The 26,192-nt window shown below is 42.0% G+C and overlaps 1 protein-coding gene across 4 annotated transcripts in view; it reads left to right on the top strand.

The window, feature by feature from the left end:
• Nucleotides 1-12,000: 12,000 nt before the first annotated feature.
• LOC121581214 (transcriptional repressor p66 alpha-like) overlaps nt 12,001-26,192 on the top strand; it is a 66,527-nt gene continuing 52,335 nt past the window's right edge. For all 4 annotated transcript variants that reach the window (XM_045224730.1, XM_045224729.1, XM_045224731.1 and 1 more), the window contains exon 1: nt 12,001-12,170. The gene's annotated coding sequence lies outside the window, so the exon portion shown is untranslated. The remainder of the gene's footprint in view (nt 12,171-26,192) is intronic.

Here is a 26,192-nt window from a genome sequence, read left to right as displayed (position 1 = left end):
CCACCCATACACAAAAATGTATGACTGTAAGTCGCTTTGGATAAAAGCGTCTGCTAAATGGCATATTATTATTATTATTATTATTAAACAATGGTTAGGTCTTACACTCTAACAACAGTCCTAGAGTTGGAAATAAAGGCATTGGATTGGGTGAATATTTTAATGTCATATTGTTACTCTATTCATTTTTAATGGCAAATAGAATTTGGGGGGGCAGCAGTGTTTGCACCTGTTTTTTCACTAGGTGATAACTAAACTCAAACTTTACCTAGATATGTTATTCCTACTCATATTTTACCTTTTTGTTATACCTTTCATGTTTTGTATGTACCTTTGTAAATCTCCATGTTTTTTTAGGAATCTAAAAAGTACCGTCTGAACTCTCCTACCATATCCATTGCAACCAGAGGGGGGCACTGCTGAGTCATATTTGAGCAACCTGTTGGTGAAATTGCAAAGGACACTTTTACTTGTATTTTACAGAACTGTTTTTAATGAGTGATAGGTTTTTCAAGAATACCACAATTCTTATTCACTGTCTAATTATATTTGAATGTCACTGTATGGTTATCCCAATGCAGACTCTTATTTTCGCAGCCAAACAAACCATTTTGAAATGACACATGTGTTGTAAATATTGACCTCTTTATTTTTACCAAATGAATCATTTATTAGATTTTGTAAAGTTTAACTATTTATATACCATGTTTGACTATTATCAGTTTCACTATTTTGTTCCTTTTTGCAGATATGTTTTGGTAATATGACAGAAAATGTAAACGTTTTGTGACTTTTTCCCCAATGTGTATTTTTATGTTTCTTATGAATAATGATTTAAACATGTAAAGGCTAGATTTTGTCAGTTGTGAATCAAAATGCTAGAGCTACGACAGCCTTAAGTTTTCAATTGTTTTCATGTCTATTTTATACTATGGGGTTATAATAGGTATTGTGTTTTTCATTTTTTCAACACATTGTCAAGAAAAGTTTCAAATAAAATTGCTAAAGGAAATTGAGTTTTCTTGCATCCACTGTATTTTATGCTGATCCAAAGACAAAAAAATAGGCTATTACACTCTAGAGCATTGGTCCTGAGACATAACAAATCATCTAACAGCTCTGTTCAACCCATGTAACACACACCTTGACCCCAATCCTATGAGAATTGGATATACACAACACTTTAAATGCTCATTTTCAAATTTATGCTTGAGGGCACATTTATGCCCTCAATGTATGCTGGAAGAGATGTGTGGGAATGTCTGGTGAAGGCTGGGCAATGGTGGAAATGGCACTTTGAATTAAACTATTAAGAGCATAAATCAGTGTACCGGTATATGGGGATCGTTTCTGCATTGGAAATGGCTCTCCCCTCTATGCCCCTTCCTGAGAGAAGGGTAAAACCAAAGGTCTAATTGTGTGTAGTGTCTTGACCAAGGTTTGAATTACACATTCAAAGATTGTTGGCCAGACCAATGTTAACATTCTTTACCTTTTTGGAGGTTTCCATGTTAATATTCTAAAGCTTATGGGAGAGCCCAGCCCCTCAATGGTCTTGATTTTGTCCTCCAGATATTGATCAAACCTAAATGACTAAAGATGCGAACAGAGGGAAGGGTATAGAAGTCCCAGTGGCCCTGTTTCTTTGCAGTGTGGCATACGATCTGTATTTGAGGTTGTTGTACACAGAATTCTAATTTTTATTCCATATGAAACTATAGTCTTACCTGTCCATTTGTAGCTTGTTTTTGGACACAGGTCCAGGAATGGCTAAAGGATTGCAATATTTACCTGGAGCTAACCCTGCAGATAGCACTACTGGGTGATCTGAAAAGTCATAGTCAATCGATCAATAATATAATAATACTTTTAGCAAAAATGTTTATTGACAATCTGTAGAAACAATGAGGATAGAAAGGTTCAGAACTTTTGTAAAACATCACAGTACAGTTGAAAAATATATGGCAAATAGAAATCCAATATGGATGGTGTTAAGAGATAGATGGGTGGTGTTGAATGAAGTTTAAGGATGGGACTAACAACAACTAATAACAACAAGATAACTAATGTAAAGCATACTGTGTCCATTATAAGTATATAGGTTATAGGTTGAGCGCTTTTGTGAAAGAGCACAGTTAGAAAGATATGGCATATAGAAGCAAATCGGATGGACATCATGAAAATGATCGGAGAGGTTGAGGGTAGGGGAAGTTCAGGAGTAAAAACAAACAAAATTGAATTATTGTAAAATTGACTGTGTCCATAAAATGTATATAGTATGTATAAGCTGGAAGTAGAGGCCTAAGCATTGTTGTTCACTAGTTTACTTCGATTAGGGAAGGGGTGGTGGGGTTGGAAAGTAATAAAGGGAAATATATATTTTTAAAGGATATGTATGTGTATTTATATGTATGTGTATGTATATATATATATATATGTACAGTTGAAGTCGGAAGTTTACATACACTTAGGTTGGAGTCATTAAAACTCGTTTTTCAACCACTCCACAAATTTCTTAACAAACTATAGTTTTGGCAAGTCGGTTAGGACATCTACTTTGTCCATGACACAAGTAATTTTTCCAACAATTGTTTACAGACAGATTATTTCACTTATATTTCACTATATCACAATTCCAGTGAGTCAGAAGTTTACATACACTAAGTTGACTGTGCCTTTAAACAGCTTGGAAAATTCCAGAAAATTATGTCATGGCTTTAGAAGCTTCTGATAGGTTAATTGACATAATTTGAGTCAATTGGAGGTGTACCTGTGGATGTATTTCAAGGCCTACCTTCAAACTCAGTGCCTCTTTGCTGGACATCATCGGAAAATCAAAAGAAATCAGCCAAGACCTCAGAAGAAAAATGGTAGACCTCCACAAGTCTGGTTCATCTTTGGGAGACATTTCCAAGCGCCTGAAGGTACCACGTTCATCTGTACAAACAATAGTACGCAAGTATAAACACCATGGGACCATGCAGCCGTCATACCGCTCAGGAAGGAGACGCGTTCTGTCTCTTAGAGATGAACGTACTTTAGTGCGAAAAGTGCAAATCAATCCCAGATCAACAGCAAAGGACCTTGTGAAGATGCTGGAGGAAACGGGTACAAAAGTATCTATATCCACAATAAAACAAGTCCTATATCAACATAACCTGAAAGGCCGCTCTGCAAAGAAGAAGCCACTGCTCCAAAACTGCCATAAAAAAGCCATACTACGGTTTGCAACTGCACATGGGGACAAAGATCGTACTTTTTGGAGAAATGTCCTCTGGTCTGATTAAACAAAAATAGAACTGTTTGGCTGTAATGACCATCGTTATGTTTGGAGGAAAAAGGGGGGTCCTTGCAAGCCGAAGAACACCATCCCATCCGTGAAGCACGGGGATGGCAGCATCATGCTGTGGGGGTGCTTTGCTGCAGGAGGGACTGGTGCACTTCACAAAATAGATGGCATCATAAGGAAGGAAAATTATGTGGATATATTGAAGCAACATCTCAAGACATCAGTCAGGAAGTTAAAGCTTGGTCGCAAATGGGTCTTCCAAATGGACAATGACCCCAAGCATACTTCCAAAGTTGTGGCAAAATGGCTTAAGGACACCAAAGTCAAGGTATTGGAGTGGCCATCACAAAGCTCTGACCTCAATCCTATAGAAAATGTTTGGGCAGAACTGAAAAAGCGTGTGCGAGCAAGGAGACCTACAAACCTGACTCAGTTACACCAGCTCTGTCAGGAGGAATGTGCCAAAATTCACCCAACTTATTGTGGGAAGCTTGTGGAAGGCTACCCGAAACGTTTGACCCAAGTTAAACAATTTAAAGGCAATGCTACCAAATACTAATTGAGTGTATGTAAACTTCTGACCCACTGGGAATGTGATGAAAAAAATAAAAGCTGAAATAAATCACTCTCTACTATTATTCTGACATTTCACATTCTTAAAGTAAAGTGGTGATCCTAACTGACCTAAAACAGGGAATTTTTACTAGGATTAAATGTCAGGAATTGTGAAAAACTGAGTTTAAATGTATTTGGCTAAGGTGTAAAAAAAAAAATGTAAAAAATGTGTATGTAAACTTCCGACTTCAACTGTATGTGTGTGTATATATTTGTGAGAAAAAAAACATGTGGGATTGGAAGTGATGCAGACAATTACAATGATGGAAGTTAAAATCTATCTGCAATATTAAAGCTGATCTACCCCCCAAATTTTTTTTTACTAAATTCAAAATAACTCTAGTCTTACCTTGACTCTGTGTACTTGATTCCTCAACCTCTTTCACAAAAGGCAGGTTCCTCCCCTCGGACCTTCTCCAATGTGCTTTGAGAATGTTGAGTAATCAAGGAAAGACATTTGAGATTTACTCTCGGTTGTGCTACCACAGGGACATTGAAGAAGTTGGTAGAAGTCCAAATACATTATCATCCCCTAATGGATTTGGCATTGGTCCAGTAACCCGCAGCGAAAGGTCGCTGGTTCGAATACCCGAGCCATCAATGTGAAAAATCTGTTTTTGTCTTTGAGCAAGGCACTTAAGCCTAATTTGCTCCAGTGGTGCCATACTACTATGGCTAGGGTTGTGGTGGCATAAACTGATCCTACATCTGTAGTTAGAGGCATCTTCTACCTCGAGCGGACATGAGCCAGTTACTGAGATCAGTCCTCCAGAGACTAGTCACATGATTGTCTTTGTCTGATTTGCAGAGCCGAGACTGTGACACCGCAGCTTAAGGTAGAAGTTGCACTGAACCGCAGGTCTAGGATCTGACTACCCTACCCCTGATCTAAATCTTAACTGTTAGGGAGATGACAAGATATCTGAACCTGTATCAGTGTAGAGGCCACTTCTACCCCCTCAGACACCTCCACTGAAAGGCCAGGAGAAAAACACCAATACCCCCACATAGAATCTGCTTCATTTCAATGCAAATGTTTACCCTCCAATGGTTTTTGAAAGGATGGAGTGAAAAGAGATGAGCTTGAAGAGAGAGAAATAAAGGGGGAGGGGGAGATATTCCAAGCCACTGCTGTGAGTGTGATATTAGCCACTGATACTTATTAGGTAATAGGTGTCTTCTTAGCAAAGGTATGAGGAGGAAGCCCTAGCCACTTCCTGCCAAATAGTGAGTGGGGCTGATCATGACTGCGACAGCTACTTTGTGCTTTGTTACAGTACTTAATGGGGATTAAATTGAAGCTGTCATGTTGTTTCTGGCGGCCATTACCTCATGCAGGGAGAGTAGAGAAGCCACAGTCCTGACCAGACCACAGTGAAAGAAACTCTGTGTGAATCTGAAATTAGGATGTGGTTCTTTGTTCTCATCGATTGATCATTATAATGTGTTGTGGTTGATTAATATTTAGCAGAGAGCATTCATTCACATTTTCACGTCTTTGTGAAAGACGCATAATGAGTGTGGTCTATTTTCTCACTAATGCTTACTATAAATAGAGAAAAAAACAGGGAGAATGAGTCAGAGAGTGAGAGGGAGTCAGGAAATGTAAGGGGACTTATAAAAGGGGAACATAACATGAACAAACTTACGTCACAAGCACAACACTTCCATTGTATTACTATGGGATATAATGTCGTATGACAGGGCAGCAGGTAGCTTAGCAGTTAAGGGCGTTGGGCCAGTAACCGAACGGTCACTGGTCCGAATCTGTCGATGTGCCCTTGAGCAAGCCATTTAACCCTAATTGCTCCTGTAAGTCGCTCTGGATAAGATGATCTGCTAAATGACAAAAAAATGTAATGACACGATAGTGCTAGGAGGAGGGCTGAGAGTGTTAAAGAAACCCAGTTGCTGTGTGAAGAGAGTGGTATTCAGTCTTCGATGGATGGGTCGCTTCTCCGACTGCAGTAGGTAGTTTCCCACTGAGAGACCAGAACAAAGAAGCAACCTGACTGTCTGCAGTAGTCTTCTATAGTAATATCCTAGTCTTTGCTCCTAGTCTTGGGGGGGCTGTAGGCTTTTGTCTCATCCTAATGCTACATAGCTAAATCCCACAATTAAACACTCTACGCAAACGGAGAGACGGACTGTTATATACGGTTCGTTACAGAATTTGAGCTGGACAGAAGTACGTATAACTACGTAGAAAACTACACTCTGTCGCTGGGGCGGGCAGAAAAGCATAGCACACACCATGGCCCTCGGGGGCCATAATGCTGGTTATTCACAGGAAAGACCAGGCAAACAGAAGAAAAAAAATCCTATCAAATCCTATTTTATTTCTCATATGCGCCGAATACAACAGGTGTAGACCTTACCGTGAAATGCTTACTTACAAGCCCTTAACCAACAATGCAATTCAAGAATTAGAGTTAAGAAAATATTTACTAAATAAACTGAAGTAAAAATAATAATAAAAAGTAACACAATAAAATAACAATAACGAGGCTATATACAGGGGGTACCAGTACCGAGTCAATGTGCGGGGGTACAGGTTAGTCGAGGTAATTTGTACATGTAGGTAGGGGTAAAGTGACTATGCATTGATAAATACAGCAAATAGCAGCAGTGTAAAAACAAAGGGAAGGGGGGGGTGTCAATGTAAATAGTCTGGGTGGCCATTTGATTAATTGTTCAGCAGTCTTATGGCTTGGGGATAGAAGCTGTTAAGGAGCCTTTTGGACCTAGACTTGGTACTGCTTGCCGTGCGGTAGCAGAGAGAACAGTCTGTGACTTGGGTGACTGGAGTCTTTGACAATTTTTTGGGTCTTCCACTGACACCGCCTGGTATAGAGGTCCTGGATGGCAGGAAGCTTGGCCCCAGTGATGTACTGGGCCATACGCACTACCCTTTGTAGCACCTTACGGTCGAATGCCGAGCAGTTGCCATACCAGGGGGTGGTGCAACCGGTTAGGATGCTCTCGATGGTGCAGCTGTAGAACCTTTTGAGGATCTGGGGACCCATGCCAAATCTTTTCAATCTCCTGAGGGGGAAAAGGTGTTGTCGTGCCCTCTTCACGACTGTCTTGGTGTGTTTGGACCATGATAGTTTGTTGGTGATGTGGACACCAAGGAACTTGAAACTCTCGACCCGCTCCACTACAGCCCCGTCGATGTGAATGGGGGCGTTCGGCCCTCCTTTTCCTGTAGTCCATGATCAGCTCCTTTGTCTTGCTCATGTTGAGGGAGAGGTTGTTGTCCTGGCACCACAATGCCAGGTCTCTGACCTCCTTCCTATAGGCTGTCTCATCGCTGTCAGTGATCAGCCCTACCACTGTTGTGTCGTCAGCAAACTTAATGATGGTGTTGGAGTCGTGCTTGGCCACGCAGTCGTGGGTGAACAGGGAGTACAGGAGGGGACTAAGCACGCAACTCTGAGGGGCCCCCGTGTTGAGGATCAGCGTGGCAGATGTGTTGTTGCCTACCCTTACCACCTGGGGTGGCCTGTCAGGAAGTCCAGGAGCCAGTTGCAGAGGGAGGTGTTTAGTCCCAGGGTCCATAGCTTAGTGATGAGCTTTGTGGGCACTATGGTGTTGAACGCTGAGCTGTAGTCAATGAACAGCATTCTCACATAGGTGTTCCTTTTGTCCAGGTGGAAAAGGGCAGTGTGGAGTGCGATTGAGATTGCGTCATCTGTGGATCTGTTGGGGCGGTATATGCGAATTGGAGTGGGTATACGGTTTCCGGGATGATGGTGTTGATGTGTGCCATGACCAGCCTTTCAAAGCACTTCATGGCTACCGACGTGAGTGCTACGGGGCGGTAGTCATTTAGGCAGGTTACCTTAGCTTTCTTGGTTATATGGACTATGGTGGTCTGCTTGAAACATGTAGGTATTACAAACTCGGTCAGCGAGAGGTTGAAAATGTCAGTGAAGACACTTGCCAGTTGGTCCGTGCATGCTCTGAATACACGTCCTGGTAATCCACCTCGCCCCGCGGCCTTGTGAATGTTGACCTGTTTAAAGGTCTTGCTCACATCGGCTACGGAGAGCGTAATCACACAGTCATCCGGAACAGCTGATGCTCTCATGCGTGGTTCAGTGTTGCTTGCCTCGAAGCGAGCATAAAAGGCATTTAGCTCGTCTGGTAGGCTCAAAGAGTGAAGAGGTCTGACATCATCCAGGCAAAGGGAGAACGGTCCCATTCACTGCTTTATAAACAAGCAACAGGGCTTTACTCTAACACTAGCAGACACAGGAACCTGTGAAGAAATGATAGAGATGTGTGTAGTAACTTAGGGCCAAAGGTAAGACTACCATGCAGCTTACAGGATATATCAGGGGCCTTTTGTTCCCTAAATAAGAGTTTCCCATAGGCACAGCCTAATCCATAACTAACATTACATTTATATTTTAGTCATTTAGCAGACACTCTTATCCAGAGCAATTTACAGGAGCAATTAAGGTTAAGTGCCTTGCTCAAGGCACATCTGCTCAGGGTTTCAAACAAGCGACCTTTTGGTTACTGGTCCAACGCTCTTAAGCACTAGGCTATATGCCGCCTTCATTAGGGAGGGGAAACACAAAGCTGACCTCAGATCAGTATATTGTGGTCCTCTGTAGCTCAGCTGGTAGAGCACGGCGCTTGTAACGCCAAGGTAGTGGGTTCGATCCCCGGGACCACCCATACACAAAAATGTATGCACGCACGACTGTAAGTCGCTTTGGATAAAAGCGTCTGCTAAATGGCATATTATTTATTATTATTATTATTATATAAGGCAACTTCATCCTGCTCCTCCTTTTGTGTCTTTGGGGAAGAACAGCAGGACAATTAGCTGACAAAGCATTCACTTTGATTTTCCCTTCTTGAGTATCCTTCCACCGGTCCCCCTGCTCTTTTGGAGTATCTATCTCCCCACTTCTCCCCCCTCACTCATACCCTGAGTACTTTGGAGTAGGATGAAGTTGACACTGGTCTAAGGTCAGTATGGTTAGCATTTGGGCAGAGCAAGGTAAACTAAGCTGATCTGAGATCTGTTTGTAGAGGCAACTTAAATTCAGGCATCTTCTCACTTCCCTCTCACACAGAGCATGAATTTAGGTGAGCTGTGGTCATTTCCCATTTGGAGATGAACTAGATTAGAACACTGAAATTGAACATTATACCAAGGGTGGGGTCTCAATCATACATGCCCAAGGGCAGGCTATTCACGATGGTATGATATTGCTGATGTTGAGACATTTTGCTTCTGTATTGTCTTCTGACCTGTTATGAAGAGAGAAGGGGATATGGCATCCTTCACTGTATATGCGAATAGGGCTCCTCAGACCCATGCCTATGGCAACTGATCTGTGATCAGTTTTACCTATTCAAGTCCTCACTATGGCCATTTTAGGCTAAAAAGCAAGTCGAATCCTGGGTCAGCTGTTTCTGGTATTGAAGGCAAGAAGCAACCACAAGACCTAGCGGACCCTGGCATGGTGGTGTTGCTTTGTCCCTTGATGGTCAGTGGTTATAGATGTGCTTGGTCCCCTGGCGTGTTGAAGCGCGCATGCCCACTGTGGTGACGCCGCAGCTCCATGTGTGTTGAGAAGCACATTATTTGTCAACAGAGGCAGCAGTGGGGAGGGCAGAAAAAATACAGGCTATCCCCTGAAATATAAAAAAGACATTGAATAATCTGAGCAGATTGTCACCCTAAATACCAGTGGCCCTGTCTCTTGGCTGTGTGGCGTACAATCTGTATTTGAGGTTGTTGTACACAGAATTCTAATTCTTATTCCCTATAAATCTCTAGTGGTCCTCTGTAGCTCAGCTGGTAGAGCACGGCGCTTGTAACGCCAAGGTAGTGGGTTCGATCCCCGGGACCACCCATACACAAAAATGTATGCACGCATGACTGTAAGTCGCTTTGGATAAAAGCGTCTGCTAAATGGCATATTATTATTAGTCTTACCTTATTTCTCAGTGTCCTTGATTCCTCAACCTCTTTCAAAAAACGTAGGTTCCTCCCCTCGGACCTTCTCCTCCAATGTGTTTTGAGAAGGAGGTTGAGGAATCAAGGACACAAGGAATCAAGGAAAGACATTTGAGATGTATCTCATGGTTGTGCTACCACATTGACACTGAAGAAGTCGGTAGAAGTACCCCCGTACTGAAACAGGGTCACATATTACCATCCCCTAATGGTTGGGCATTGGGCCAGTAACCTCAGAAACCCACAGCAAAAGGTCACTGGTTCGAATACCTGAGCCGTCAAGGTGGAAAATATGCCGTACTACTATGGCTAGGGTTGTAGTGGCGTAAACTGATCCTACATCTGTAGTTAGAGGCATCTTCTACCTCGAGCGGACATGAGCCAGTTACTGAGATCAGTCCTTCAGAGACTAGTCACATGATTCTCTTTATGTCTGATTTGCAGAGCTGAGACTGTGACACCGCAGTTTAAGGTAGAAGTTGCACTTAACCGCAGGTCTAGGATCTGACTACCCTACCCCTGATCTAAATCTTAACTGTTAGGGAGATGACAAGATATCTGAACCTGTATCAGAGTGTAGAGGCCACTTCTACCCCCTCAGACACCTCCACTGAAAGGGTAGGAGAAAAACACCAATACCCCCACATAGAATCTGCTTCATCTCAATGCAAATGTTTACCCTCCAATGGTTTTTGAAAGGATAGAGTGAAAAGAAATGAGCTTGGAAAGCGAGGAAGAGAGAGAGAATGAAAGGGAGAGGAGGAGGAGGGAGGAGATATTCCAAGGCACTGCTGTGAGTGTGATACTAGCCACTGATACTTATTAGGTAATAGGTGTCTTCTTAGCAAAGCTATGAGGAGGAAGCCACTTCCTGCCAAATAGTGAGTGGGGCTGATCGTGACTGCGACAGCTACTTTGTGCTTTGTTACAGTACTTAATGGGAATTAAGTTGAAGCTGTCATGTTGTTTCTGGCGGCCATTACCTCATGCAGGGAGAGTAGAGAAGCCACAGTCCTGACCAGACCACAGTGAAAGAAACTCTGTGTGAATCTGAAATTAGGACGTGGTTCTTTGTTCTCATCGATTGATCATTATAATGTGTTGTGGTTGATTAATATTTAGCAGAGAGCATTCATTCACATTTTCACGTCTTTATGAAAGACGCATAATGAATGTGGTCTGTTTTCTCACTAATGCTTACTATAAATAGAGAAAAAAACAGGGAGAGTGAGTCAGAGAGAGAAGGAGTCAGGAAATGTAAGGGGACTTATAAAAGGGGAACATAACATGAACAAACTTACATCACAAGCACAACTCTGACACTAGCAGACACAGAAACCTGTGAAGAGATGATAGAGATGTGTGTAGCAATTTAGGGCCAAAGATAAGACTACCCTGCATCTTACAGGATATATCAGGGGCCTTTTGTACTTCAGGTAAGAGTTGCCCATAAGCACAGCCTAATCCATAACTAACATTAAATGTATGTTTTATTCATTTAGCAGATGCTCTTATCCAAAGCGATTTACAGGAGCAACTTGGGTTAAGTGCCTTGCTCAAAGGCACATCGACAGATTTTTCACCTAGTCGGCTCAGGAATTCAAACCAGCAACCTTTTGGAGCTAGGCTACACCCCCCAACCCCACACACACACACACACACAACCTGAGTACTTTGGAGTAGGATGAAGTTGACACTGGTCTAAGGTCAGTATGGGTAGCATATGGGCAGAGCAAGGTAAACTAAGCTGATCTGAGATCTGTTTGTAGAGGCAACTTAAATCTCCCCACTTCTCTCTCACACAGAGGATGAATTTAGGTGAGCTGTGGTCATTTCCCATTTGGGTCTCAACCATACATGCCCAAGGGCAGGCTATTCACGATGGTATGATATTGCTGATGTTGAGACACTTTGCTTCTGTATTGCCTCACTATGGCCATTCAGATCCTGGATCAGCTGTTACAGGTATTGAAGGCAAGAAGCAACCACAAGACCTAGGGGACCCTGGCATGGTGGTGCTGCTTTGCCCCTTGATGGTCAGTGGTTATAGATATGCACTTGGTCCCCCTGGCGTGTTGAAGCGCGCATGCCCACTGCGGTGACGCCGCAGCTCCATGTGTGTTGAGAAGCGCATTATTTGGCAACAGAGGCGGCAGCCGGGAGGGCCGAAAAAATACAGGGTATACCCTGAATTAAAAAAAATACATCGAATAATCGGAGCAGATTGTCACCCTAAATACCTTGGACTACCTGCAGTCGACGGATCGCTGTTGAATCGACCGAGTAAGTTGATTGAGGTGTCCCGAAGTTTTTTGGGGAAGTGGATTGAGGGAAGCCTTTTATTCGGACTTATCGCGAGCCAGCTCCTCTTCCTCCACCTATCTGTGACGATAGAGAAGCTGATGGGCTGTTGAAAAGTAGCACTTCTCATGCAGAGTGAAAGCGCTACTGTTGGGAACGGGCTTCATACGTTTATAGAAGTTGCATCTCGAGGTTTTATTGTTGTGTCCACACATAGTTTGACGACATTTCGTATTTTAATGTCACTTTGCCAATATAATTTTAGAATGGGGTCGACCGAACAGAGACTGTCAATCTGAATCTGGATTGTCGAGTGTCTGGTCGTGGACAGGGAGTTCGAATTCTTTTTAGAGCAGCACTTCGCAAACCTTACTTGGCTAGCTACTTAGTTATCTTTTTGACAACCCAGGTAGATAGCTTGCCAATGCGAATATTCCTTATCACGAATTACTAAACACATGTAATTTGTTATACTATTATTTAAATAGAAAGCTAAGACATTTTGTCAGCTTTGGAGTTGACATTTTCCCCTGGCCACCTTCTCCCCAACGAAGGCAAGCTAGCCCCAGTTAACGTTCCAGTAGCTACTTGTTTAATTTACGGTTGCTACGTTAGGTTATTACTTGATTGGCTTGATCGTAGTTCCGGGTACCTGGTTGTTGTTTATTTTGTAATACAAAAAAACGTAGTTACCATAACTCAAGTTTAGCTTTCCATGTAAATGCACCAAGTTGCGGTTTCGTTAAGTGCGTGTTGGTGTTTCACTTTTCTGGGCAAATAAATAACTGGACAGGTACTGGTAGCTAGTAACGTTAAGCTAGCAAGGTGGCTAATGATAATTCATTGGCATTATTTATGCTAGCTGGCAGCTAGGTTATTTTGATGGTTGCGCGATTTATACACATGCTGTGGTCGAACGTAACGCCGGTCAGAATACAGCGTGGGCTATGTTTAGTTTTTAAAGGGGGGAGTTTGCATGTTCGGAATTCTTATGGTTAATGGGGGTTTGACGGTGGAGTAATGGTGGACGGTATTTGTTCCTTGGTTTGAGCCCCTGCCCTAGTCGTGGCACTTAACCCTACAGGCTGCCACTGTTCTACTGTATCAAAATAAGAGTCCCTGGTAATCTTCCTACTTCTGCGACGACCATGGTCTTCCTCCTCTTAAAGCTGAACGCACACACATTTACACAAACTCACACACTCTTTCTCTCCAGCCTAGCGGTATGAGTCGGCTGGTGCGGTGCAAATGTATCTGAGCCAGCCTCTGTCACTTTGTACTGCATGCACATATTCCGTGAGTTTTGTTCAGTTGTCAGTGACCGGTACCTATACACCTCTCAGGTGTGTTCAGTTTTCTTTCGGCTGGTCAGAAAGGAATAGGCCTAATGTGCTTTTTTGTTCACATATTTCATACTGATGATTCTTGTAGCCAGAGTGTCAACAAAGAGTAGCCTCTGGGTATGTGTCCTGAGTTTTTCCTGGTCAGGTCACATAGTCAGGAAATTCTCAGGCCCCTAGTTATGTGTAACCAAGTAGTACACTACAGGCTCCTGTTTTTTCAACAATTAGCATATGAAAATGGTTTGCATGATAAGGCTATCTGCCTGCTGTAGTGCTAACTGGTTTCTCTTAGGGCTTCTAGAGTGATGTAAAAGAAAGGTTTTGGAATGGTCAATCAGTTGTTCATCAGAACAATAGCTTTGGGGGTTCTTTGCAATGTGATATCACATGGTTGCATTGATAAGCCCCCCAACGGAGGCAGAGATCTGTATACAATGATGAGATGCTCAGGTCTCCGCCCTAGCAATGGGAGTCGTTGTCCCAAAGGCAGGAAGGCAGGCAACAAGCATAGGTTCAAAATAAACCCATAGAAACGCATTGGGCTTATTTTGGACAGATTTTGGTGAGATTCCAACCTCTTGCTTTGCCTCTTCCTCTCTGACGGGGGCTTCTTTAATCAAGAGGACCTTATAGTTGTCCTCACATTGCCAGTGAGACATTCTGGGCACATTGTAATATGGACTTGGATGGAGAGTGCCAGAGTAGAGACTTTGTATCACCTGGCAGGCTGAAATTTCAGGCGGTCTTTTCAAACAGCTCTTACACTAAAAGGGCATTATCGTAATTTTCACAGTATTATTCCAACTTCATAGTGTGGAAATGCATATCAAATATTAAGAGCACAAGATAACATTTAATATTTTTTAAATCGATTTAGATATAGCCTATGGGAATTTCCATCGAAAAGGACCCATGATCACCAACGTGAAATTCATAGGAGCATATCAAATTGGGTGTCAAGTGAAAGCTGAGTATATATTTTTGGGATACATTTTTCAACAATTTCCCATCTTAGAAATTAGGCATAAGTAAAGGCTTTGATTTCTGAAAAAACATGGAAAAAGGGTCTTCGAAAACATCTACCAGAAAAAGTATTCAGAAATATATCAAAGCACAATGTTGATAAAGACCCCTGCCAACTAATATGAACACTTTTTTATATTTCGTTTTGGAGAACATTTTTACATTCTGTAAGTTTAAGAAACATTGCCTTGTGCCTTGAAATTCCATTACCAAGTGGTACGGTTTGTTAAACTTTGAAATCAATGGTTTTTGTTTGTCATATATTTTAAAGAGAGTCAAAGCGTAATTCCTTAACTGTGGAATTGCCCCTAAAGGAATTCTAGATAATTCTGATTCTAGCTAATCCATGTTTATTTTTATTTTTTATTTTTTTACGTCATTTAGCAGACACTCTTATCCAGAGCGACTTACAGTTAGTGAGTGCATACATTATTTTTGTATACCCCCCGTGGGAATCGAACCCACAACCCTGGCGTTGCAAATGCCATGCTCTACCAACTGAGCTACATCCCATGTTGTTCCCTATAAACCAGGGGTGTCAAACTCATTTTAGCTCAGGGGCCACATGGAGGAAAATCTATTCCCAAGTGGGCCGGACCGGAAAAATCATGGTATATATATAACTTAAAAACAATAACTTCAGATTGTTTTCTTTGTTTTAATATGATCAACATACAACATAAAGCTGGAGCCTGAGGACAGTGTCTCCAAAATAGTACAAGCACAACATCACTATTAATCATAAAACACGTCAAGTTTATTTGAAAATTCTAAAGAAAAAGAACACACAAACACACGATGCCTCAGTGATTCACAGAAGTATATCACAGATCACAGAACTATATCAGGGTGTCATTTCTCAGGCAGAAATGTAGATAAAAAGAATGAAATCCTGTTCCCCAAACAAGTGCAAGAACCACAGAGTCAAGAATAGGTTAAATATACAAATAAAATAAAATCAATTAAAAACAATAGCACATCAACATAAAAACATATAAACATAAATCTGAAAGCGTTGCTCAAACTCCCGTAACAGTCCCGTTATTTTATCTTTGAACCGCTTCATGTCTGCCACATGTTGGGTCGCGCACACATTTTTCAGACAGGGGAAGTGAGCTGCATCACCACCGGCAAGTTGCGTCTCCCACAATGACAGCTTCAACTTGAAAGAACGTATGCAGTCATAATACTGCGTGACAACTTTGTTGCGCCCTTGTAGCTGTTTGTTCAAGTTATTCAGGTGCTCTGTAACATCCACCATTAATGCAAGGTCCTGCATCCATTCTGCGGAATGAAATTCTAACACTGGTTTGCCCTTTTCTTCCATGAACTGTTCAATTTCTTCTCGTAAATCAAAGAAACGCCTCAGCACAGCACCTCGGCTTAACCATCTTACCTCGGTGTGGTATGGCAGGCCATAGATGTGGTCTTTCTCTCTGAGAAGGCTGTCAAACTGACGGTGATTCAGGCTTCTGGATCGGATGAAATTAACAGTTTGGATGACCACCTTCATGACGTTATCCATCTTTAATGACTTGCAACACAAAGCCTCCTGGTGCAAAATACAGTGAAAAGTCAAAAATCACGTCCTCCATTTGCAGATTGCACTTTCTCTCTGAACTTTGTCACAACGCCTGCTTTTTTCCCGATCATTGAGGGCGCACCATCTGTAGCCAGGCTGACAGCGCGGGACCAGTCCACTCCGACCCTGTCCAGCGCGCCCGATCGAGTGCGGTAAAAATATCAGCTGCTGTCGTTGTATCTGTCATCGGCACCAACTCCACGAACTCCTCGGTGACGGTCAATGTGTCATCAACTCCGCTGGATGAAAATGGCCAGTTGTGCAACATCTGTAATGTCCGTGCTTTCATCAACTGCAACCGAAAACGCAATAAATGACTTTACTTTTTGCTTCAACTGGCTGTCCAAATCCACTGAAAGATCGGAAATCCTGTCTGCAACTGTGTTTCTTGTCAGGCTGATATTTGCAAAAGCCTGCCGCTTTTCAGGGCACACAATCTCCGCTGCCTTCATCATGCATGTTTTTACAAATTCACCCTCACTAAATGGTTTTGAAGCCACTGCGATTTCATTAGCAATGAGGTAGCTAGCTTTCACTGCAGCGTCACTGATGTCTCGGCTGTGAGTAAACACAGACTGCTGTTTCTTCAGACCCGCCAACAGTTCATTCACCTCACTGCAACATGCTCTGAACACACCAAACATACAGCTTTCCCATTCAATTCCGTGAATAAATAGGATGACCATTTTTCTTGGAACACTCTGCACTCTGCGTCCACTTTTCTCTTTTTTGACAGAGACATATTGGGGCAATGAGGGTGCCAAAGCACATAATGTTAAAAGTAGAAGCCGTAATAAATATCGCGGGCAAAACAAAGTAGCTCATTGGCTGCACGTGCTTGACCTACTTGCTCTGCCCCGGTATAAACAGTTTGCTTGCTTAACACAATTGCTATTGCGCCATCCAGTGGACGCAATTGGAACAGCAGTTTGTTTTATTGAAAAATTGCAGCGCATTTTTATACTTTACAAAATTATTATTATTACATTTTATTTTATTTTTTTATTTTTATTTTCAAAATCATCTCGCGGGCCGGATTAAACCCGTTTGCGGGCCTGATCCGGCCCGCGGGCCGGACGTTTGACACCCCTGCTATAAACTAATATGTAACCCTGTCAATACGTTTGTTTGTTTATTTAAAAAAAAAACTAAATTGTTGATACAAATACCTGTCATTAAAATATAAAAGTCATTTGTGGAATATTAGGTTTCTACATTATGTAAAAGCACTATTTTCCTGTTGAGAAGCATTATATTGAAAATTGTACGATGTCTTTTTAAGAGTGTCAAGTTTGTGATGATGACATATGATCTCCCACTGGGCACACCACGTAATTTCAACCTGGCAAATTGGGTAATATTTGGTAGATATGATGATCAATGAGATTCCAACCTATTTTCACACACTTCAAAAAGAAACTTCAAAAAGTTTGTTGAATTCCCAATGTGTTATCACTATGCCTTCAACCATCTAAAAGCACAATCAAATTCCAATGGAAAATCAATGTCTAATTTGTGGTTTAGCCTTCAACCATTTTAAAAGCACACCAAAGTTTAAATGGGAGTACAATTTCAGATGTTGTTTATTTATACAACAACTTAATGTGTTACTACTGTGCTTGATGTAATAGCACAACCAAATGACCTGGATGGCCTCCCGAGTGGCGCAGTGGTCTGTGCCACTAGAGATCCTGGTTCGAATCCAGGCTCTGTCGTAGCCGGCCGCGACCGGGAGACCCATGGGGCGGCGCACAATTGGCCCAGCGTCGTCCAGGGTAGGGGAGGGAATGGCCGGCAGAGATGTAGCTCAGGGTTCGATTCCCACGGGGGGCCCAGTATGGAAAAAAAAAAAAGTATATAATAATGTATGCACTCAAACTGTAAGTCGCTCTGGATAAGAGCGTCTGCTAAATTACTAAAAATAAAAAAAATAAAAAGTAAATTGCAGTTAGTTGAGATTACCTTAAAGTACAGTACATGTTGCATGTGATCAATGCCGTTTGAGATTCTGTGCAAATTATAGCAATTGTGAAGATTTCCACAGACCTGCGACCCTGAACATGCACACTTTCTATGATTAGATAAGAAGACATTTATTGTTACAGTAAACTCTAAATGTGGCCATGGACTCATTTTTTAAGTTTGAATAAAATACTGTTATATTAGTTTGTAAGATGGTCAATAGCCTAATGTTAAGGCTATCTTACAAAAGTAGAATTGAATTGTGTTTGGTTGACAACACAACCAAATATCAACATTTAAAGGAGATGTATCTACTGCTTGGATAGTTCCATCTGAGCCACTGGCTTAATCCTATTCTTTAACTTGTATTTTTGGTTGAGATGGAGACGTGAATCCAACATATCATTTGTTAACTTGTCGACAAGTTAATAGGCTATTTACCGTATTGCAAAGGTGATATTGAATTGTGTTTGGTTGTCAATGCAACCAAACATCAACATTTGAAGGAGATGTATCTTCTGCTTGGATAGTTCCATCTGTGCCACAGAGTCTGGCTTTAATTCCAGTTTTTTAAATTCACATCTCCATTTCAACCAAAAATCAAAGTTAAAGAATAGGACTAAATCAAACTTTAAATGCACTTGAAATACAGTTAGTTTTGATTGCTAAATAGGTCTAAATAGCAACATTTATGATATATGATAAAGTATAGTTCCATTTAATTTGTTCTGTAGAACCTATCCTTTGGAATGACTTCGATAGCAACAGTGACTATTAAGTGGAGATTTTCCAACAATCATTCTCACGATAGCACATTGGTAATAGTCAGTGACAAATATCAAAGCTAAGCAGGGCTGGGCTTGGTTAGAACCCTGGATTGGACACCGAAGGGATAGTTATAATAATATAATAATATGCCATTTAGCAGACGCTTTTATCCAAAGAGACTTACAGTCGTGTGCATACATTTCTACGTATGGGTGGTCCCGGGGATCGAACCCAGTACCCTGGCATTACAAGCGCCATGCTCTACCAATTGAGCTACAGAGTTGTAGATAGATTAACTCTCCAGTAGGAGGTGCTGCCCAGCCAATTGTTTTTTTTTCTTATAGTGGATATTACATTGAAGATCTAATGTTTCAAAAGTACAAATTCAATTTTTTTTACATGGTTTGTCTATGTTGAAAATTGGTTACCATGATGACATAATCCTGTGGTTGAAATTTTACCCTCACAACAACAGTTGAGGTTTTTCAAATCCAATGTATTTTCCACGTAGATTCCACGTCACAATATGTTGACAAATTCTGTTGAAACAACGTTGATTTAACCAGTTTGTCATTCATTCATTGCTATGATCATTGATCTCCTGAAGAAGCTATCCCTTTTCCTTTCTTTCTCTGTCCCCATATGTTTGGATATCAAGTTACCAGGTTGGTAGCTAGCTAGCTAATGAGGTAACAAACATGACTGAACAAGGTGTAAAACAAATGGTTAATGGCCCGCAAATAGTTGTAGAATGACCCGTGACATGAATGACCTGTGACATGAATGTAAAATGCACCCAATCCTCGACAGGAAGAAAAAAACATTGCGCCTGTAATATAGGTCAGATCTTTTGAACTGTTTGGGCTAGAAACAAGCAGTTTAGGCTGTAGTAATGGTGCAAGCCAAGGTTATTAACGGTAGCTAACACACTTTTGTACATCGCACCGTTCCGTACATTTGACCTTATTTTAGTGCCCAAAAAACATAATACTTCCAGGTCAACTGTAATATGAATACCATTGTAGGGCACATTTTCTCCCCTTTCTAGCGAAGTCAATGACGAGACCTTCATGCTGCTTGTCTCTGCATGATCGAAGAAAGCAATGGAGCTCCTCCGGGTCTTTTTAAAAATGACTGTAAACTCAACTTCCAGACTCACATAAAGAATCTCCAATCCAAAGTTAAATCTAGAATCGGCTTCCTATTTCGCAACAAAGCCTCCTTCACTCATGCTGCCAAACATGCCCTCGTAAAACTGACTATCCTACCGATCCTTGACTTCGGCGATGTCATTTACAAAATAGCCTCCAACACTCTACTCAGCAAATTGGATGTAGTCTATCACAGTGCCATCCGTTTTGTCTCCAAAGCCCCATACACTACCCACCACTGTGACCTGTACGCTCTTGTTGGCTGGTCCTCACTACATGTTCGGTCGTCAAACCCACTGGCTCCAGGCCATCTATAAATCACTGCTAGGCAAATCCCCGCCTTATCTTAGCTCATTGGTCACCATAGCAGCACCCACCCGTAGTCTGCGCTCCAGCAGGTATATCTCACTGGTCATTCCCAAAGCCAACACCTCCTTTGGCCGCCATTCCCTTCCAGTTCTCTGCTGCCAATGACTGGAACGAATTGCAAAAATCTCTGAAGCTGGAGACTCTTATCTCCCTCAATAACTTTAAGCATCAGTTGTCAGAGCACCTTACCGATCACTGCACCTGTACACAGCCCATCTGAAATTAGCCCACCCAACTACCTCATCCCTATATTGTTATTTATTTTGCTCTTTTGCACCCCAGTATCTCTATTTGCACATAATCTCTTGCACATCTAGCATTCCAGTGTTAATAATATTGTAATTATTTTGCTCTATAGCCTATTTATTGCCTTACCTCCATAACTTGCTATTTTGCACATACTGTATATATATTTTCTGTTGTATTTTTGACTTTATGTTTTTTACCCCATATGTAACTCTGTGTTGTTTTTATTGCACTGCTTTGCTTTATCTTGGCCAGGTCGCAGTTGTAAATGAGAACCTGTTCTCAACTGGCTTACCTGGTTAAATAAAGGTTAAATAAAAAAAAAAAAAAAAAAGGCAGGTGGGGAAGTGAAAGCTACGGCGTCATAGTGAAAGGGAGAGATCTGTCATGTGGGGAACCGGCTTTTTTCACCTGATTTGTCCAACTTATCACCTCTAAAATGTAAATAAAACACTAAAAATAGTTTATATAATGTCTCATTACATACCTATTTGAAGGTTTGTGTCGAATTTGAATAAGGTTTTTAGGGCGGCGCTAAATTTATCTTCACAATTAAACTGTGGGTGTCACGTTTTGAGAGTCATGATGGCTCGCAGTGATTACGCAAAACATTTACAATTGATTGAATTAACTATTGATGAACTCACAAGTAATTAACTTTACACTCACCATTGATAATTAATGTTTTTAATCTGCGAGAGAAGCGCTACACCTGGTGGAAAGAGGCTATACGGCACAGAATGACTGAATAATGTGTGCCGTACGTTACGTCGTGACATGTGACACTTTAACGTACAGCGTCAGCGGGGTCATTTAAAAAAAAACTTTTCTCCAATACTTATGGGCCATTACCATGTCAATCAACGCTGAATCGAAACTTAGTTCACATCCCGGATTTTGATGCCAACACAGTTGCAACAGTCCCATTAGTTTTCATTGCAGCCTCATTTGAATGCCGCGGTTGCCCACATATGTACGGAACTAAGTTAGCTACCGTTATAGGTTTGTGTTTTTAGATTCGTTTTTATTTCTATTAGTTTTTTTATTTTATGATTTTTTGAATTCAGTTTAGTTTCAGTTTGTTTTCAGAACAGATTTGCTAGTTTTTCAAATCAAAGTTTATTGGTCGCGTACACAGATTTACAGATGTTATTGCAGGTGCAGCGAAATGCTTGTGTTTCTAGCTCCAACAGTGCAGTAATAAAAACATGCATATTTTTTAAAACTATTTTCTACATTGTAGAATAATAGTGAAGACATCAAAACTATGAAATAACACATATGGAATCATGTAGTAACCAAAGAAGTGTTAAACAAATCAAAATATATTTGAGATTTGAGATTCTTCAAATAGCCACCCTTTGCCTTTATGACAGCTTTGCACACTCTTTGCATTCTCTCAACCAGCTTCACCTGGAATGCTTTTCCAACAGTCTTGAAGGAGTTCCCACATATGCTGAGCACTTGTTGGCGGCTTTTCCTTCACTCTGCCATCCGACTCATCCCAAACCATCTCAATTGGGTTGAGGTCGGGTGATTGTGGAGGCCAGGTCATCTGATGCAGCACTCCATTACACTCCTTCTTGGTAAAATAGCCCTTACACAGCCTGGAGGTGTGTTGGGTCATTGTCTTGTTGAAAAAACAAATTATAGTCCTACTAAGCCCAAACCAGATGGGATGGCGTATCACTGGAGAATGCTGTGGTAGCCATGCTGGTTAAGTGTGCCTTGAATTCTAAATAAATCACTGACAGTGTCACCAGCAAAGCACCCCCACACCATAACACTTCCTCATCCTTGCTTTACGGTGGGAAATACACATGCGGAGATCATCCGTTCACCCACACAGCTTCTCACGAAGACACGGCGGTTGGAACCAAGAATCTCCAATTTGGACTCCAGACCAAAGGACACATTTCCACCGGTCTAATGTCCATTGCTCATGTTTCTTGGCCCAAGCAGGTCTCTTTTTCTTATTGGTGTCCTTTAGTAGTGGTTTCTTTGCAGCAATTCGACCATGAAGGCCTGATTCACACTGTCCCCTCTGAACAGTTGATGTTGAGATGTGTCTGTGACTTGAACTCTGAAGTATTTATTTGGGCTGCAATTTCTGAGGCTGGTAACTCTAATGAACTTATCCTCTGCAGCAGAGGTAACTCTGGGTCTTCCATTCCTGTGGCGGTCCTCATGAGAGCCAGTTTCATCATAGCGCTTGATGGTTTTTGCGACTGCACTTGAAGAAACGTTCAAAGTTCTTGAAATGTTCCATATTGACTGACCTTCATGTCTTAAAGTAATGATGGACTGTCATTTCTCTTTGATTATTTGAGCTGTTCTTGCCATAATATGGACTTGGTCTTTTACCAAATAGGGCTATTTTCTCTATACCCACCCTACCTTATCACATTACAACTGGTTGGCTCAAACACACTAAGAAGGAAAGAAATTCCACAAATTAACTTAAGGCACACCTGTTAATTGAAATGCATTCCAGGTGACTACCTCATGAAGCTGGTTGAGAGAATGCTAAGAGCGTGCAAAGCTGTCATCAAGGCAAAGGGTGGCTATTTGAATAATCTCAAATATAAAATATATTTTGGTTACCATATGATTCCATATGTGTTATTAAGTAGTTTTGATGTCTTCACTATTATTCTACAATGTATAAAATAGTAAAAATAAAGAAGAACCCTTGAATGAATAGGTGTGCCCAAACTTTTGACTGGTAGTATGTGTGTGTGTGTGTGTGTGTGTGTGTGTGTGTGTGTGTGTGTGTGTGTGTGTGTGTATATATATATATATATATATATATTGGCACACCTGTATTTGGGGAGATTCTCTCATTCTTCTCTGCAGATCCTCTCAAGCTCTCAGGTTGGATGGGGAGCGTCGCTGTACAGCTATTTTCAGGTCTCTCGAGAGATGTTCGATCAGGTTCAATTCCGGGCTCTGGATGGGCCACTCAAGGACATTCAGAGACTTGTCCCGAAGCCACTCCTGCGTTGTCTTGGCTGTGTGCTTAGGGTCGTTGTCCTGTTGGAAGGTGAACCTTCGCCCCAGTCTGAGGTCCTGAGTGCTCTGGAGCAGGTTTTCATCAAGGATCTCTCTGTACTTTGCTCCGTTTATCTTTCCCTTAATCCTGACTAGTCTCCCAGTCCCTGCCGCTGAAAAACATCCCCACAGCATGATGCTGCCACCACAATGCTTCACTGTAGGGATGGTGCCAGGTTTCTTCCAGACGTGACAATTGGCATTCAGGCCAAAGAGTTCAATCTTGGTTTTATCAAACCAGATAATCTTGTTTTTCATGGTCTGAGAGTCCTTTAGGTGCCTTTTGGCCAACTCCAAGCGGGCTGTCATGTGCCTTTACTGAGGAGTGGCTTCCGTCTGGCCACTCTACCATAAAGGCCTGATTGGTGGACTGCTGCAAAGATGGTTGTCCTTCTGAAAGGTTCTCCCATCTCCACAGAGGAACTCTGGAGCTCTGTCAGAGTGACCATTGGGTTCTTGGTCACCTCCCTGACCAAGGCCCTTCTCCCCGGATTGCTCAGTTTTGCCGGGTGGCCAGCTCTAGGAAGAGTCCTGGTTGTTTAAAACTTCTTCCATTGAAGAATGATGGAGGGCACTGTGTTTTGGGGACCTTCAATGCTGCAGTATTGTTTTGGTACCCTTCCCCAGATCTGTGCCTCGACACAATCCTGTCTCGGAGCTCTACGGACAAAGGTGTGTACCTTTCCAAATCATGTCCAATCAATAGAATTTACCACAGGTGGACTCCAAGTTGTAGAAACATCTCAAGGATGATCAATGGAAACAGGATGCACCTGAGCTCAATTTTGAGTAGTCTCATAGCAAAGGGTCTGAATACTTATGTAAATAAGGTATTTCTGTTTTTTTTATTTTGAATACATTTTCAAAAATTTCTTAAAACCTTTTTTCACTTCGTCATTATGGGGTATTGTGTGTAGATTGATGAGGGGAAAGGGAAGAGGTCTGAATATTTTCCGAATGCACTGTACATATAAAGTCGGTAAAACAGTATGTGAACATTTTATTAAAGTTACCAGTATTCAATGACTATGTACATAGGGTAAAACAGTATGTGAACATTTTATTAAAGTTACCAGTATTCAATGACTATGTACATAGGGCAGCAGTCTCTAAGGTGCAGGTATAGTACTGGGTGGTAGCCAGCTAGTAACAGTGACTAAGGCTAGTGGTGACTGTTTAACAGTCTGATGGCCTGGAGATAGAAGCTGATTCTCAGTCTCTCGGTCCCAGCTTTGATGCACCTGAACTGTCTCTGCCTTCTAGATGGTAGCGGGTGAACAGGCTGTGACTCGGGTGGCTGAGGTCCTTGATGATCTTCTTGGCCTTCCTGTGACACCGGTGCTATAGATGTCCTGGAGGGCAGGCAGTGTGACCCCAGTGATGCGTTGGGCTGACTGCACCACCCTCTGGAGATCCCTGCGGTTGCGGACAGTGCAATTGCCATACCAGGCGGTGATACAGCCCAACAGGATGCTCTCAATGGTGTATCTGTAGAAGTTCGTGAGGGTCTTAGGGGCCAAGCTGAATTTCTTCAGCCTCCTGAGGTTGAAGAGCCACTGTTGCGGCTTCTTCACCACGCTGTCTGTGTGGTATTGTGATACTACGAAACCTACTTTTGTAAAATATTGTGCTATAGCTTGCAAAATAAGCAAATGACTCTGGGTGACAACATAAGGAAGGCTGTTTTTTCCAACATTAGGACAAGAGATTTAGTCCGCTTCATGTTTTGTTTCCTTTGCTTCCTTACTTCCTAGTATTGCGATACTGGTATCGTGACAACACTAGAAGGGATCATTTCAGGTTGTCAGTGATGTGCATGGCGAGGAACTTGAAACTTTTGATCCTCTCCACTGCGATCCGTCGATGTGGATGGGTGCATGTTCTCTCTGCTTTCCCTGTAAATCCACGATCAGCTCCTTCGTTTTGTTGAGGTTATTTTCCTGGTACTACTCCGCCAGGCTCCTCCCTGTAGGCTGTCTCATTGTTCTTGGTTCCTGCACGTTAACATAATCACACCATGAGTTGTTAATCATGAAACAAACCCCTCCACCTTTCTTTTTCCCAGAGAGTTCTTTCTTCCTGTCCACGCGATGGATAGAGAACCCCGCTGGCTGAATGGACAGGGACGATATATCCAGAGAGAGCCATGATTCCGTAAAACAGAGTATGTTACAGTCCCTGATGTCTCTCTGGAAGGATATCCTCGCCCTGAGCTCGTCTACTTTCTTGTCCAGGGACTGAACGTTATCGAGTAATATACTCGGAAGTGGTGGATGGTATGCACACTGCCTGAGTCTGACTAGGTCCCCACTCCTACCTCTTCTCCGGGTATCGGCATTTTGGCATTTTGGTGCAGCCCCCGGGATGAATAGAACAAGTAACGAACAGCAAAACAAGTAACGAACAGCAAAATCACTAGCCTATGCATAGGCGGTGCGTGAGTTAAGTTTGGGTAAGCAAATTGTCACCATAAAAATTCATCTTTTTAAAATAAAGTATTCCTTGCTTC

Source organism: Coregonus clupeaformis, chromosome 14 (genome assembly GCF_020615455.1).
Source record: "Coregonus clupeaformis isolate EN_2021a chromosome 14, ASM2061545v1, whole genome shotgun sequence".
NCBI lineage: Eukaryota > Metazoa > Chordata > Actinopteri > Salmoniformes > Salmonidae > Coregonus > Coregonus clupeaformis.
Note: the sequence above shows the minus strand (reverse complement) of the source record. Positions and strands in the feature narration are given on the sequence as shown.